Genomic DNA, 16783 nt, shown 5'->3' on the forward strand with positions numbered 1-16783 from the left:
ATTTTGAGGTTTTGAGTTGTTTTTTTTTTTTTTTTGTCTATATCTGACTATTACATTTCAGTAAAATAACTTCTACAAAAAAAAAAAATTACTATATGTCTTCCTGGGATTCCCACTTCAAGAGTGAGGGAAATCAGAAAATCACCCTTCCAAAATTTGTCTTTTTCCCCTGCTTTCCACACATGAACAGACAAAGATGTAGTAGGAAACATGCTGAGAATCAGAGCTCTGGAGTTTAGCCATGTCTATGAGGCACAGCAAAGACTGGGCAAGAGCTGTATGTAATGGAAGGGAATAGTGAGAGCTAAGGCTTGCAGAGCAGGAGCTCTTCCAATTTTGAGTATTTTTTGTTTGATTATTTTCAAAAGATGTAGAATGCTTACTCAGAAAACAAAGTGTTTCATCTTAGTGGCTGGGAGGAATCCACTAGACTCCACCCAGCATATGCTTTGAACTTTCATTCTCCAGATGTGAATGGTTTGTTTAGAGGTAAAAACATCTTACCTATATGCTTATACTATGCACTTCAAGGTATGACTCACAATAAGAGCAGTGACAGATGTACATATCACTGTTAACTGAAACACAGGATGGTTTAGAACTCCAAGAGCTGCAAAGAGAGACTGCTACTGATTTAGACACTATTTAGGTTAGATCCTGTCCTCATTAACACTGACGACAAAATCCCAACGAACTTAAGCAGTGCTAGAAGTTCAGTCCATATTACGTCGTCATTTGCTGTTAGAAAAGGATTTGTGCCACAGTCAAAAGTGAACGTAATTTAAAAACTCTGCTGCCTGATGCATCAAACATGTCCTTTGACTCAGAGCATACCATATCAGAATGTAACCTGTTTACATACCTCAGACTCAGGATGATCTCATTAAATCACAAACCTTACAGTTGGAAAAAAATATTGGTAGGTAACATGATACAGACCTTTGTGACAACATGATCATGTGAAACGTGGAGTTTACTACGGGCAGAAAAGTCCACCTTTATCTACCAATGTCATAGCCCTGCTCCGTTAACACGTGTGAAGCACACTATTCTTGTAAAATATGGACCTCATGGTGGGCCGACTTACCAAAATTTCATTCTTACGTGATGCATTAGTTCTTCTACATTGGTGCTGTCAATAGAGTGTTGCAGATGAAATGTGTTAGCAAACAGCTGAGGGGCAGTATTTTTAAATTGCTCCTTGGCTATAACTGATCCAAATAAGTACTGCAATTTCTTCTTGCTGAATAAAGCCAAACAGCTTAGTTTAAAACTGACATTAAAGGTAAATTTAGCTCAACTGTGTAACTTTATCCTGAAGGGATGAGGAGCATGCACACCATCATTTGAGAGATAGTTTAAACATTGACTTTTTATTGTCTCTCAGATAACAATTCTAGCTGCGATGCAGTCACTGACTGTTAGCAATTCTGATGCCTGTGTCTCTGCTGCAGAGCACTGTTTTGTGCTCTTGCCTTCTGTGAACACGTGTTCTTGGTCATCTACGCTAGAACAACTTATTTGTGGATTCTGAGTATGTTGAGAAAGGAGTAAATTTCATACCATGCAAAACTATCTGTATAGGAATCCAATTTAAAAAAAAAAAAATCTCAGGCTTGGAAATGTGCTTCCTAGTTACTAGGGAAATTATTAAAATTAAATGTGCACATCATCTATTTGTAGAGCTGCTTAGACCATTTACTGCAGGTGACTGAAAAAGAATATTGGAATTTGTATTGGAATTTAAATTGATTTTATTTTTCTCCAGATTTCAAAATTCACGAATCTTCAAAATAATAATAAAAAAAGCAGCAATCTTCAAAGAGTTCATTATTATCAGATTAGATTCAGGCAGTTAATTGTAAAGCTTTCTGTTAAGGAATGTTCAGAAGATCATTACATATTCAGAAATTTGTGAGTCAGTATGCTGGGAGATAATGATAAAAGAATAATTCAAGAGGACAATATGACAATTTTTAATCAGTTATTCTTCCAGTTGTGATAAAGAATAAGTTGCTGTTGGCTGTAAAATTAGTTTGCAGTGTTGGAATATTTTTACAAAGAATATTTTATTTTACTTTCCTTGGCATCTGTCTTCTCACATGTTCATAGTGTATTGATCAGACTCCGGACTGTTCTTTCAGGTTACAAATGAAACAAACAACAGGATTAAAGCCAAATCCTCAAAGAGGGCACATATGCAGCAGTGTGAGCTTTAAGACCAAAACTGAGAAGCATTCCTGTATATGCTCAGTTTTAAACATAGAGTCAAGTGCTTTATTGAAGTCATAAAGAGCTGGAGACTAAAGCTGCTGCAGTGAATGACAATTGTAACCTCTGTGAAAAACAAGATGCTTGTGTGAAGCGCATTTGTGACACAAGTTTCAAGGGATCTTGTCAAAACCTACAGAGTTTTACAGGGCTGAATGTATTCCAAAATATTTGTCATACTTGGTCTTAAAAAATAACTTTCCTCTCTATGTTGTTTCTCTAATAGCTGTTTTACATTGATCTCTGAAAGATCTTTTCCAAATGGAGTTTATGAAGTCAGAGAAGAGGAATTAGGCTGCTTTGCAAGTCACAGCTATGCAGTTGGCCTGTCTCTACAGTAGTGTATGGTATGGCTGAATGTCCACTTGCTGCTGCGGTGATGTGAGAAGCAGATGTCCTGTGTGGTTGCCGTCAGAGCCGCAACTGGACAGGCAGTCTCGCTGTGGTGGGCCAGGCTGCGCAGTTCCCTGGCCTCAGTCAGGTCTGCTAATTATTCATGCACAGCAGGCTATTTGCACGTGGAAAGGGGGTACAGTTAGCAATGGATTAGATCAGTTGAAAGATCAGCAACATCTTTTTATTTTTTCAGAAGAAAACAATGCAGAAAGTGTTGTTTAACCAGAACTCTGGGTTTCATAGCATTCCCTCTTAAATTACAAAACTAATGTATATGCAATATTATGTATCCACATGCATTTATGGTACTGCTATGGGCATTGGTTCTATGAAATAGCTATCTCCTTTAACAGACATCTAACATGTTCGTAGTGACCTTCATTTAAGAATCCATTTTTACATGTTCAGCAGCATCTGAAATCAGAGATCTGCAGTGTACCTTAATCTAGCAAGAAAGCAAACATTTTAGACAAAAAACAGTCAGCAATTTAAATATGTCTCATACTGCCTTGGGGCCAGTAGGTGAAATAAATGACCACTTGATGTCTTCCACCCTGCTCCCATTTTAGAAATGAATGTATTATAACATGACCTATGGCCAGGTTCTCAAGTGGTGCAGTCCTGTGCAGTTGTGTTAGTGGCCTTATGCTAACTTCTGTTAGGGGCATTTGGCCGGGCTCTAGCAAAGCATGCCAAAGGATATTCCACTTCCCTGTTAGAGGAGTTCAAGATTGAAGCAGAATGATACCTTTTTAACTCGTTAAATGAGGATTATTAATTCCAAGGTTTAGGCCAAATCTTGAGTTACAAGATTCACATGTGCTACCATACGCGCTACAAACAAAACCTTGACTTGTGCTCCTAAAACTAGCAGTCAGTGTTCAGCTAGGGCTGAAGAAACTTCTTGTGTTAAATTAAATGGTCCCATGTATTTCAGTTGCAAAGCTGTGTGCTTCCTTCTGGGAAAGGCAGAACAAAGCAGTCTGAGTGGGCTCTGAATGCAAGGTCTGGACAGGCTGAATTTACATGCTTAATATGTTTGGTTTCATGATCCAGCCCTTGGCTAGTGACTCAGAGGTGAGGGTTATACAGAAGTATTTCCTGGAAGGAAAGGCGGAGGTTACTAAACAGACATACTTTACTCCATCTCCTGAGAAAAGTCTCCTGATGCCCATCAATACGTTGCAGCTAGGCACTGCATTGATAGTGTTGTTGGGTACCAGACAGCCAGCACCAGGTGCAAGCTCCATCTGGCTACTGCAGGAGATACAAGCCAAGCAAGCCCAACTTGAAGTCACTTCCAGAAGTGCTCATCCCCTCCTGCTCCTCCGCTTTAATGTTGTCTTCTCTGCCTTTGAGTCTCAGGTAATGCCTCTGCCTGGATGCTGGCTCCCCAACCAGCCAGCCTGGATTTAGTCAACTGGTGTCTCTCCCCCAAAAAAGGAAGGCACAAGGCACACACCTCAGTGTAGCTTACTAATTTAAGAAGGTTTTTATTTTCTGAAATGGCTTTTGTGAGTCCCCTTCCTGTGTCTGAGTCTCCTCATTAATGGTGGGGCCAGTCAGGTCCTCCTCGAGCATTGGTTCTCTTGGAAGATGGAGCTTTTTGGTCACTGTGATAAGATTTTAGACCTCTCCTTGTCTCTACTAGGTCCTACAGTTTGGCTTTCTGCTGCTCTGCTGTATCTTTCCTAGAGCAAAAAGAAGAGTGAAGAAAATCCTATTTCTGAAGCATTCCTGTTCTTAGCTCTCCTGTGCAAATGCTGCCACCTCTTTCTTAATACCACAGCTTCTGCCTCAGGGAATTTATTTTGGACTCTCCCTCTCTTTTCGCCAAATAGTTTACTGTTTCCAAACAAAACAACCTCCCTTCATGACCTCTTCAGTCAGGACATTAGCTTTCTCCTGAGGAATAATGTTGCTTGTTTGATAACTGGTCTCCTGCTCTGGTTCATGCCGAGTCTGCCTTGTGTGCCCAGCATGCTGCCAGTGCCCTTTGAAGAGCAATTAAGAAGTCAGAAAGAGTTAGCAGCATTTATGTGCTATGAAGACCTTAATGGATCAGGACAGCTACTCTAAGTCATACTGCCCACACAGTTTGAGCCAGAGGAAGCTTTAAAATGTATGTGTTTTACTAGTGCAGTTCTGTGTCAGTCACAAGTACATGCCTGAGTATTTGCATGTCTTGTTAATAGCCTTAAATAACCTAACACCCAATCCGTGACTTGTTAACAACTTCCTTGGAATAATAAGGGATGAATAAATCACTGTGTTTGGGTAATCATGACATTAACATTGAAAAGAATAAGAAAACAGAAAGCAGAGCAAGAGAGACAGGAAATCCCAAAAGGCTTTGCTGTTTGAGAACGTGACACCGATGTAACTTTAGGTGTGAATTTATAGAGTGAAATTAAAGCAAAGAAGAAAGCTGCATCCTTTTTCACACCTTATTTCAGAGGAACAGCAACATTTATTTGGATTTACTTTAAATCATTTAGTAACAGATTAAATTTAATCAAAGTTAAGCCAGTCATTCTCAGATGAGGGAACGAACACAGACCATTTTATGAATATAAAGGCTGATTTGAGTTATATTGGTCCAGTCTTTTCTTATCTGTGATCATGTAGTGAAGGCAAATTAGCACAGGCACATGAAATAGCAAAGCTGAAGCTGCAGCAAATTGCTTATTTACAGACATGTTCCTTCCTTCCTTGCTTTTTCTTGGTGTATCCATAATACTGTTAGCAAAGAAGAGAAGATCAAGGTGCAAACAGTAACATTTAGCTAAGGGACAGCTAATGGGGACTACACAGGGAGAACAGGATAAGAAGAAAGTATTTCACCAACTGGGACTGAACGTGGGCTGGTTCAGACTGGTCTGCAGTAGGTGGCAACACTTTGGTAGAAAGTCTGTCAACTTGTTTGGCTTTCTGTCTGTTCTTTTTAGCATGCCCAGTGCTAGTGACCAGGATTTATTCTGCTAGCAAATGTAGTCATCTGTCATATTTTTTTATTGTAAGCCCTCAATGAGTATATAGGAAACTGTGTGATTTGTGGATTTTTCTCTTTCTCTGGGTTATAGTGGATGATATAACTGAAGCAATGTATTTGTTACTACACAAACCTTAGCAAGACTTGTGGGCTCAGGTATGTAGAACCCTTACCTGTATGTCTTAATTTCAAGTGCTCCAGGTTGACTTGATGAATCTTTTGTTGATCTAGGAGAGAGTGATTAGAAGCAAAGAATGGCTCTTCCTTCGCCTCATCATCAGGGCCTGCAAACATCCCAAAGATCTGTAATAAATGTAAGCCTCTATTGCTTAGCACTTCTCCATGCCATGAAGTGGCCTTTGGCTTACTTGCATGCAAAATGTTGTCAATGGAAAGTCTGAGCTCTCTGGGTTGGTTAACGTATTTCTTCTGTATGGATTTCCTGGAAGGTAGGACTGTAGATTTGGGTATCAGAACACTTTACTCACAGATGCATGCTATTTTAGGGATCACGGGATTTCCCTGTCTTGTGATGCAGATGGTGCAGTGAGGGAGACAAATTGGACAGTTTAGCATAGTGATTTCTTCCATGAGCTCTTTGCTCTGTGTGTGATAAGGCACAGTCTCGGAGGGAGGTTGGGCAGGCCAACATGGTAGCTCCTGCCATGTTATACTTCATTCTAGTAGAGGAACATGGGGTTTCCTGGGCTCTTTCCCTCCTGCCTTCTCCCCTTAAAGGTTGGAGAGGTGGTCCTGGATCTGGGTGCAAAGTCGTGAGTACTCCACCAAAGTCATCAGGAACTCCTAGGAAGACCCCAGTATTCATTACTACGCTCCCTCAGTCACAAGACTGGGTAGGAAAATAGCACATTGTTAATTTATCTGATCAACTTGAGCTGTTGTTTCCTGATTTGCTGTCACCACCGTTGTTGACATCCACAGTCAGTCTGTTCCAGACATGACCTAGACATTTCCGTACTTCTTGAAGATTAACTTTTTTTTTTTACACAGTTTCACTCTCTATTTCCCTGAGTACACCAAAGACTGCTCTGTTGTTTGGGGCAGGTAGCTAATCATATTTCACCTACTACAGCAGAAATTCAGTTAAATCTCGTGAACTTATAGAATCATAGAATGAGCTGGGTTGGAAGGAACCTTAAAGATGATCTAGTTCTGACACCCCTGCTATGGGCAGGGACACCTTCCCCTCAAAGCCCTTATCCCACTTGACATTGAACACTTTCAGGGATGGGATATCCACAGCTTCTCTGGACAACCTCTTCCAGTGCCTCACCATCCTCAGAGGGAAGAATTTCTTCCATAGATCTAATAGAAATCTACCCTCTTTCAGTTTAAAGCTATTACTCCTCGTCCTGTCACTCCATGCCCTTGCAAAAAGTCCCTCTCTAGCTTTCTTGTCAGCCCTCTTTAGGTACCAAAAGGCTGTTAGAATATTTTCACAGAGCCTTCTCTCCTCCAGGCTGAACAACTCCAACTTTATCAGCCTGTCTTCACAGGAGAGCTACTCCAGCCCTTGGATCATCTTCGTGGACATCCTCTGGATCAGCTTCACCAGGTCCATGTCCTTCTTATATTAGGGACCCCAGAGCTGAACATAGTACTCTAGGTGAAGCCTCACGAGAGCAGAGTAGAAGGACAGACCTGCCGGTCATGTTTCTTTTGATGCAGCCTAGGATGCAGTTCTTATGGTAAGGACTATGCTAACTAGGACTAACTCTTGGTAGCTGATACAGGTGATTGCTATTGTTTAGCCACAAGATTTCATGTATATTTGATATTTGCAAAGCAATTTCTATTCTGGTTACTAGGCTTTGAGGGATTTGTCTAGACATGTAAAATAATATGTAAAAGTTTTCAAGGCTAATCAAAATGCTCTTACTGCATCATTCTCATTTGCCTTTCATCTGACGATAACTCAGTTTGAAGGGACAACGCTATGGGTTAAGTGGATCAGTATATGTGACAGGCTTTGGCAGATATATGTGATCAGTATATGTGAGAGAATTTGGAAATTTTATACTGTTAGTACTTGGCTTCAGAAAATTTTAAGAAAGTATGTTCTTTAAAGTATATTCCTAATTTTAGGAATTAGGTTCCTATCAAATGCTGAAAATACATCAAATTAAATTTTACTTTGTTACGCATCTAAAGGCAGGAGGAGGGAAGAAATCCTACCTCTCTTAAAGCACTAAAATATCTCAGAAATCGGAGTTTTAAAAGGTGTAGAGATAAAGGAGTTATCCCTCAACTGCAAACTCCATGACCTATATGTCTTTTCCTCTTATACATTCTGTGATATCAGTGTTAAATACCTTCGGAGATGGAAACTTCACTAGTGTAATCCTTTCATCTGCTGACAAATGACTCTGCACAACACCTTCTCCCAGCAGGGAGTTAAAGAAGCAGCTGAATGGACGCTGCTTTCTCCATGTAAATATGTGGAAATGGGATGTCTCTCAGCCTACTTAGATGTGTAGCAGAAATAGAAGCTTCCAGTTAGCACCTATACATCCACAGTGAGGATTTTTTTAGCTCCTTAGCTGCCTGCAGAGCTCCTGATATCTGCAAGAATCAGTTTCTGACTCCTCTTGAGAAGAAGTTCTTTAGCAAATGCAATTCCATGGTATGCATTTTGTCCTCTCTATTTGAAAACTGCAGACAATACAAAGTAAGAGGTTTATATTTTTAATCTTTTAAGAGCTTCAGTGGCAAAATCATAAAAAACTGAAAGTGTTGGGGAAAAAGCCCTGTCATTCCATGTAGCAGTGACAGGGGATCATGTCTACCTGAGCTAATAGACTGCACAAAAAATAACTAAAAGGAAGTTTCCAAATGTCAATAATCAAATATTGCAAGTTATCAAGTGTTCTTTGAATTACTGGAACATTTTAGTAATGTATTAAAATATGTATTGGGTTTATGTGCAATGTTTTGGTAGCAGGCGGGGCTGTAAGAGTGGCTTCTGTAAGAAGTTGCTAGAAGCTTCCCATCAGATAGAGCCAATGCCAGCCAGCTCCAAGACTGGCCCACTGCTGGCCAAGGCCAAGCCAATCAGTGACAGTGGTAGCACCTCTGGGATAGTGTATTTAAGAAGAAGAAAAAAACAACCTGTGCAACTGCAACCGGAGAGAGGAGTAAGAATATGTGAAACAACTCTGCAGACACCAAAATCAGTGAAGGAGAGTAAGGAGATGCTCCAGGTGCTGGGGCAGAGATTCCCCTGCAGTCCCTGATGAAGATCATGGTGAGGCAGGCTATCCCCCTGCAGCCCATGGAGGTCCATGGTGGAGCAGAGATCCACCTGCAGCCCATAGAGAACCCCACACTGGAGCAGGGGGGTGCCCAAAGGACGTTGTGACCCTGTAGGAAGCTCATTCTGGAGCGGGCTTCTGACAGGACCTGTGGACCTGTGGAGAGAGGAGACCAAGCTGGGGCATATTTTCTAGCAGGACTTGTGACTCCATGGGAGTCACATGAAGAACTCGAACCTGTGGGAAGGACTCATGTAGAGAAGCTCATGGAGGACTGTCTCCTGTGAAGGGACCCCATGCTGGAGCAGGGGAAGAGTTTGAGGAGTTCTCCTCCTGAGGAGGAAGGAGCAGCAGAAACAATGTGTGATGAACTGACTGCAATCCCCGTTCCCCATCCCCCAGTACTGCTAGTGGGGAGAAGGTAGAGAAAATTGAGAGTTGAGCTCGGGAAGAAGGGAGGGGTGAGGAAAAGTGGTTTTAAGATTTCATTTTATTTCTCATTTTCCTACTCTGATTTGTTTGATAATAAATGAAACTCATTTCCCCAAGTTGAGTCTGTTTTGCCCCTGATGGTAACTGATGAGTGATCTCTCTCTGTCTTTATCTCGACCCGTGAGCTTGTTTTTACATTTTCTCTCCCCTGTCCACTTGAGGAGGGGAGTGATAAGGTGACTTTGGTGGGCACCTGGCATCCTGCCTGGGTCAACCCACCACAAAATATTAGGAGAAAAGTAGTATTCAAACTGCCAGTAGCTGAGAAGATCTGGACTACTGTGGTGAAGCTTGTGGGCTATTATGTGATTTTGTGAATTTCCTATAAACTGCTTCACCTGCAGAAAAATGAGTTAAAATTAATAAGATAAATATTATCTGGAATGACTCATGCCACCCAATGCCTTTCAAAATACTGTCTGGTAAGGGCTGGCACAACGGAAAAAAAAATTTCACAGAATATCTTGTCGTTTTGAAGAAAATATCTAAAGTTGTCTGTTGGCCATTGGTAGTTGCTCACTATCTTTGCATGGAGTTGATCTGAAGTGTAAACACAGTTAACCTTGTACAGTAAACGCAGCTACTATTCACAGACTCTCATTACAAGTTCATGATTTCTTAATAGCCAGTGTCCTGTGCAGCTTTTATGTGTGGAGAGTAGGGGACAAGAAGTGGAGTATTTCTTTAGAGCCAATTTGTGTTTAGATTAGGTAATGAAATTCAAATCTGCCGCAATGAGGTGCTAAGGGCTAAGTACAGTACTTGGACATGGAAGTGATAAAGCAAATAAAACATTTTTATTGACTCAATTATATTACTTTTAGGTATGTAAACATTCACGTTCAGATCTCTGGTTCCCATCTCTACTATTGCTAATATCTCTGGTAATAAGTGGTTTCCCACCTTTTTACAATATCATAAAGATTTTTGTGTATAGTAATTTACTCATTCTCCTAGTCTCACACTCAACAGAAACAGAATAGATCAAACTATTGTACATAAAAAGTAAAGCTAGGTATATTTGATTAGAATTTTTTGTTTGTTTGTTCTTAATTAAAATCTGGGAACAATCTTTGTACATACCACTTGTGGAAATCTTGCTGTGTTTTACTTAATTAAAAAAAAAAAAAAACTACTATGAAAAAAAAAAATCCATTGTGTATAAGCTAAGATACATTAGATTGTCATGAGGAGAAAGTTAATAGACGAAACTGTATTCAAGTATTCATCAAGTCTGACCTTGCTTAATGAATTATTACAATTAGGCACTTTTGTCCTGGAAGAGCGTTGTGGCTAACAGCTCACATGACAGGAATGAACAGGATTATGAAGCCTGAGGATCCGCAAAATCTCTCCTAGGTGTGTATGCATGTATAGGTCTAGCAAACCTATCTTGTTTCTCTTTCAAGGGTGTTACTTCAAATTAATACATGTGGTCCAGCACAGCTAATTCTATGACATAACTTGTTTGCTGGTGCCTCTATACTCTTTTTTTGGATGCCTGTTTGTGAGACTGAATCTGGTTATGGGCGTATTTCATCTGCCTGTCAGGAAGGACCTGAGCAATGGGAAGATGCTCAATGACATTAGTGGGAGTCAAATTTTGAGGTAAATCAGGACACTTTTAAAATAAGTTGGACTGTGACTCTCAGAAGCTGCTAGTTTGATATTCAAATATAAGATGAAGGTTTACTGCCAGAGGCTCAAAGGAGAAAACACTTGCAAGCTTTCAGTGTTTGAACGGTTACAGCTTAACACAGATACATGGAAACGAATGTTTAGGAGTCCTCAGTGGCTGCAGCAGGACATGGCAAGAACATTTGATTGCATCTTAATTAGCTGTTAGTCATTTCTGACCTATGACCTGTTCTTCTCTTTTTAGGTATTTTCTATGCATAAACGATGATGATGATCATCGATGATCTCTCGATCATCGATCGAGATCTCTATGATCGATGATCATAGAGATCACTCTATGCTCGATGATCGAGCACTCGATGATCTCTAAGGTCTTTTCCAACCTAGAAATCTATGAATCTATGATTAAAAGGGGAAGACTGTACACGCACCTGAATGGCTAGAGGCTGTTCAGATGAGATCCAAATCCCTTAAACTTTGTTACCACATTCCATTAATGTTGTGAATTCTGTTTAGTTGATGCCAGTATGATTTTATTCATATTAAATTTCTCAAAGCTTTATTTGCCTGGTTTAAATAACAATAAGAACTAGTCTAAGCCTTCCAAGAAAGATTCTTAAAAGTCTCGTTTTTGAAGTATGAAAAGATGAGGTAATATAAAAAGAAAAAAATAAAACAGGAAAAAAAGGGGGGAAAAAAAAGCAGCACATAGCTCTTCCAGGTTATCCCATTTCATGAAAGAAAAAAGCCTGCAAATATGATACCCACCACATTTCCAGCTTAACTCTTTAAGCCTCAAATGTAAAGGCTTGCTATGTATTTAAGCTGTATATTTTACTATCCATTCAGTCAAAATTTTGTGAAAAGATGGACACAGGTTGAGATCCATGAGATATTGTATCTGTTTTTTTTTTCCCAATAAAAATTGCAAATTTGGCTCGACTGAAACATTTATATGTCTATGCTCTGGCTCCATCCCAAGGCCAAGCTGGCTTAGGTTTTGACATATTAAATGATCTTTTGCCTTGATCATATTAAATGGTCTCACTTTACTGTGTCAGAGGCAGCTGGGAGAAAGGGTTGCCTCGGCCTTTGGGATGGGTGAGGGTGAGCATCATCACACAGATGCCGAGGAGGGAATGAGGATCACTCAGAGGATCTGCGCAAAGTGACCATTACGAATGCTCTGCTGCGACACTCTTCTGGAGCAGTGAAGAACTACTGAAATGCAGCATTTTGGCTTTTCAGAGCCATTTAGGAGGAGTGTGAGTAAACGAGGCAGCATTGCAAATCCCAGCTACCTTGCATTTCTGTGTATTTCGGCTGCAGCACCAATGAACCCACCTCCCTCCACTACCATGAACTTTAATTACCATTGTGAAATGTTACACAGGCAGCAGCACGTTTTTCACTTGTTATTCATGAGGCTCCCTCAATAGCAGAAGGGCAAGAATGCAACTATCAAAGGCAAAAGCATCATTATAAAAGAGTCACTATACAAAATAAACTAGGTAAGCCACCATGACTTAACTCCTATCTGAATTTTTCCTTGAATTTTCTTAAATAATAAACCAAAAGAGCAATCTTCATTGCTTGTTTCTTAGATTCCTCTCTACAAGACACTTTGATGCAATGCCTGCTCACTGGCAGGGGAAACTCTTGTGCACCCTGCCCTAGAGCTGAAGTCCTCCATTCAGCTCCTGGAAGTCAGCAGAACAGCCTTGACTGTTCCCCAAAGCAGTTCCCAACCCATATCTTATCCCATCAGAAGACTGACATTTGTGGAAAAAGACCAAGAGTTTCTCTGTGTTTTGTCACTCTGTGGATCTCAAAACACAGAAACAGTGGACAAAGCTCCATCTGAAACAGAGGGGCTGTGTGTCACTGAGCATTGGGCACAGGAGCACATGTTTCATTGGCTGACCTGAGGAGGGGAAGGAGAGTAAAATGTTCAAGGTACCTTTTGCTAACCCTCCTGACCTTGAGAAATAGGTCTGTGATCCAGTCCCTAACAACTGCTGTCCGGAGTCTGCAGAAACACAGGCACATGAAGACGGTTGCACAAGCCTGCCCTGCTCAGGTTAGTGCTGATGAGGAGGAAAAAAGTGGTATAAAAATATAACAGGTGAAAGAAAGTTATCACAGTCCTCACAGAAGAAGAGGAAACACTGGGCGATCACAGAAATCAGTAGAAACTTGGACACCCTTTTGAACCTTGTGTTGCTTTGATCTTCATTGGCTTCATTCGCTCATATTAAAAAATAAATAAATAATAAAATTAGTTTTCACTTACCCCTTTTTAGTATCTTCCAACTTCCCTGCAACAGACTGAGCTATATGCTTGAGTGCATTGATGTGTTTTTCCCATGCCAAAACACTTTTTTTTTAAGAGTGACAAAGTTTTTAAGAGTAACAAAATTTTCTAACTTAGTTTTCGTAATGACTTCCCAGCTATCTGAAAAGACACTACTGGAATCACAAGCTGTCATCAGACATATTATGTAGACAACCATATTCTATGATTTTTCCCCTTCAGCATGTCTTTATCATTTATTTTTCCAAATTCATTGTGTAGGGATGATTGTCAGAATGTGCTGACTAACAGAAATACCTAATGGATGCACCGTGCATGCCAGTAGCTCTAAATCTGAAATGATTTCCAGCTGTCTTTTCTGGAATATGAACAGTACCTGCTTTTCTTCTCTATGTACTGTATTTCAGATTCTTGCCTGAACAGCCCAAATATACTCCTCCTTAAGAAACTGCATGAGCAGTAAATCTTCAAATTCACTTCATTGCTCGGTTGAGTCAAAACTTTACATAATTGCTCAGAAGTTATTTTCTTAGAATGAATATGAATCTTGAAGAAAATAGCTCAGTCCAAAGTCCACTTGTCTTCCTGTTCAAAGGTCTTATTGAGTCCATTTTCGTGTTGTGGGGCCAAGAACCTTTTCATATCCTGACTATTGACTAACACATTAAAAAAAAAAACCTTTAAAACCATTCCAATAATATAGTTAATTCAGCAGAGCGTTGCTATGAATCCACACAGATTTTTTTCCGGGAAGAAATTCCAGACCGATAGAAACCAAATTTTCTCCACATGGCAGGCCAATTGAATAATCCATCAAAAATAGGGGTTTATTTGATTACTTTCTAAACCAGGAATGAACAACAACAACAACAAAATTCTAGAAAGCAACTGCTTCTCCAAACCGCTTCTGCGCTTTAATATAATGAACTGGATGTTCTTTGTTTGGAAAATGAGGACTCAGTGGTAGGTCTTTTGGGTGATTTGTAGCCATATTAACTGTGGAGATTATTGAACATCCTGAAAAGCCTTACTTTTTGTAGGAGCCAGAAACAAAGTTGGAGTCTTAGTGGGTTCCGTAAAGGCACAAGTGTGTTCATGCAGAGATGAACTAATTAGCCAACCTCTACAGTCAGTCAGTTGAATTAACTGGACTTAATTTTGCTTCCATTGATCTTTTTTACTGTAATTTCTCAAGGTTTTCATAATGGCAAGTGAACATTTATATCTATATACAACCACAAAACAGACAGAAGCATTCTTTGATTTTTTTTCCTGAAACCTTTGCTGGGGTCCTGTGTCTACCCAGCAACAAGAATTACGATTGTAGCTTGGGAAGCAGTGATAAAGTAACCATAACAAGCTGGAGCACCACATGAGCTAGTCATCTGGATACTTATCAAGGTCTTAAGGATGTCTGTATGAAATTCTAGGGTAGCTAGCGAAGCTGGGATAGGCTGTGCATCTGGTAATGGCTGTTTGATCCACACCTACCAAAGCATGAGGAGTGTTTCAGACTCTGTATCAGGATATATAGATATAAAGTTTTTGTTTCCACATTAGGTCATAGAAGTAATGTACTAAAATGGGAGTTAGATAAGAAGTTTATCCACTCCAGGGAGTTTAAATAATAATGAGAAAACATGAGCGTGTATTAGCTGTCTTGCAGAATATGAAGCCTTCATCACTTCCAAAAAAAATCTAACCTTCTAAGAAATACGTAGCCGTATATGAGCTGCACAGAAGACATTATTTTTTTCAGAGTCAGGAGAAGCTAGGGAAGGACTTAGAAAGTTAACAAAAATGCAGGGAAAACTTGAAAGATTGTAGAAAGAGGAAAAATATTATCACTGCACTTCTTGAGCTGAAAAATAGTCAGCAAGGACTGTAGTAACTGGACAGTGATTCAGCGAGGCATCTCAAGTGGTACCCACGCTACATGTCATTGAGGACCATGAACTCCAGAGAGACTTACCTTGCTGTCCAGTAGGGATGCTGATGTAACTAATGGGAAGGAAGTATCATGTTAGAGGACTAACAGTAGGAGGTCTTGAGCTTCTGCCCCTCCTTAAACCTTTAGAACACAGAGAAATTTCCAGGGCTTAATGATCACCCACAAAGAACCTATCTGGTTTTTCCTCTTTTTCCCTCTATTTTAACTGTAATCTCAATGCCAAAGGCTCTGCTATTTCATAGAATTACAGGATTATAGAATGGTTTGAGTTGGAAGGGACATTAAAGATCATCTAGTTCTAACCTCCCTGCCATAGGCAGGGACATCTTCCACTACATCAGGTTGCTCAAAGTCCCATACAATCCGACCTTGAACGCTTCCAGGGATGGGGCATCCACAGCTTCTCCAGAACACCTGTTCCAGTGCCTCGCCATCCTCAGAGAGAAGAATTTCTTCCTAGACTAGATCTAGCCTAAATCTACCCTCTTGCAGTTTAAAGCCATTGCTCCTTGTCCTATCAGTCCATGCCCTTGCAAAAAATCCCTCTCCAGCTTTCTTGCAGGCCCCCTTTAGGTACCAGAAGGCTGCTAGAAGATGTCTCCAGAGCCTTCTCTTCTCCAGGCTGAATAAACCCAACTGTCTCAGCCTGTCTTCACAGGAGAGGTGCTCCAGCCCTCTGATCATCTTAATTGACATCTTCTGAACTTTCTCCAACAGCTCCATATCCTTCTTATGGTGGGAACCTCAGAGCTGAACACAGTACTGCAGGTGGGGTCTCACAAGAGCAGAGTAGAGGGAGGGAATTCCCTCTCTGGACCTACTGGCCACACTTCTTTTGATGCAGGCCAGGAGACAGTTCTCATGTTGAGCTCATGTCCAGCTTTTCATCCACCAGTACCCCCAAATCCTTCTCTTTAGGGCTGCTCTCAATTCATTCTGTGCCCAACCTATATTTCTGCTTAACTGTGTGCTATTTGTGTAAAAGAGATCCCTGTCCTTATTGGGTTTGATACTGCTCCTTCATAAAAATATTAATATTCTGGATCTGAGGAGGCCATAAAAGTTAGTGTTCAGTCTCCAGCAGAGCTGCTGACAGCAGAAACTTCAAATGGACAAGTTCCAGTTTAGATAGATGAAGAAAAATCTAATTCTTACTCCCTTTGAAAGACTCATCCTACTTCCTGTGATCTGGATATTATTTTTAACTTGGAAAGGTATATTTTCGTCATCTTTAAGTATGCTCTTTCTTGTTATATATGTTAACATTTGATTCCTAGCCAATATAAATTTTATTCAAACGAAATGTCTCCAGGACTTAGTTGAATCATGCTATAATCTTGACCCAGACACATCACGTAGGAACGGGCTACATGTCTACTCATCCAGTATGTCAACATTTCATTTCAAGAGAGCAATCATGGTGAAGGCTTGTCTAAGGCTTGTCAGACTTGTTCTTT

This window comes from Tauraco erythrolophus, chromosome 2 (assembly GCF_009769465.1).
Source record: "Tauraco erythrolophus isolate bTauEry1 chromosome 2, bTauEry1.pri, whole genome shotgun sequence".
NCBI classification, from domain to species: domain Eukaryota; kingdom Metazoa; phylum Chordata; class Aves; order Musophagiformes; family Musophagidae; genus Tauraco; species Tauraco erythrolophus.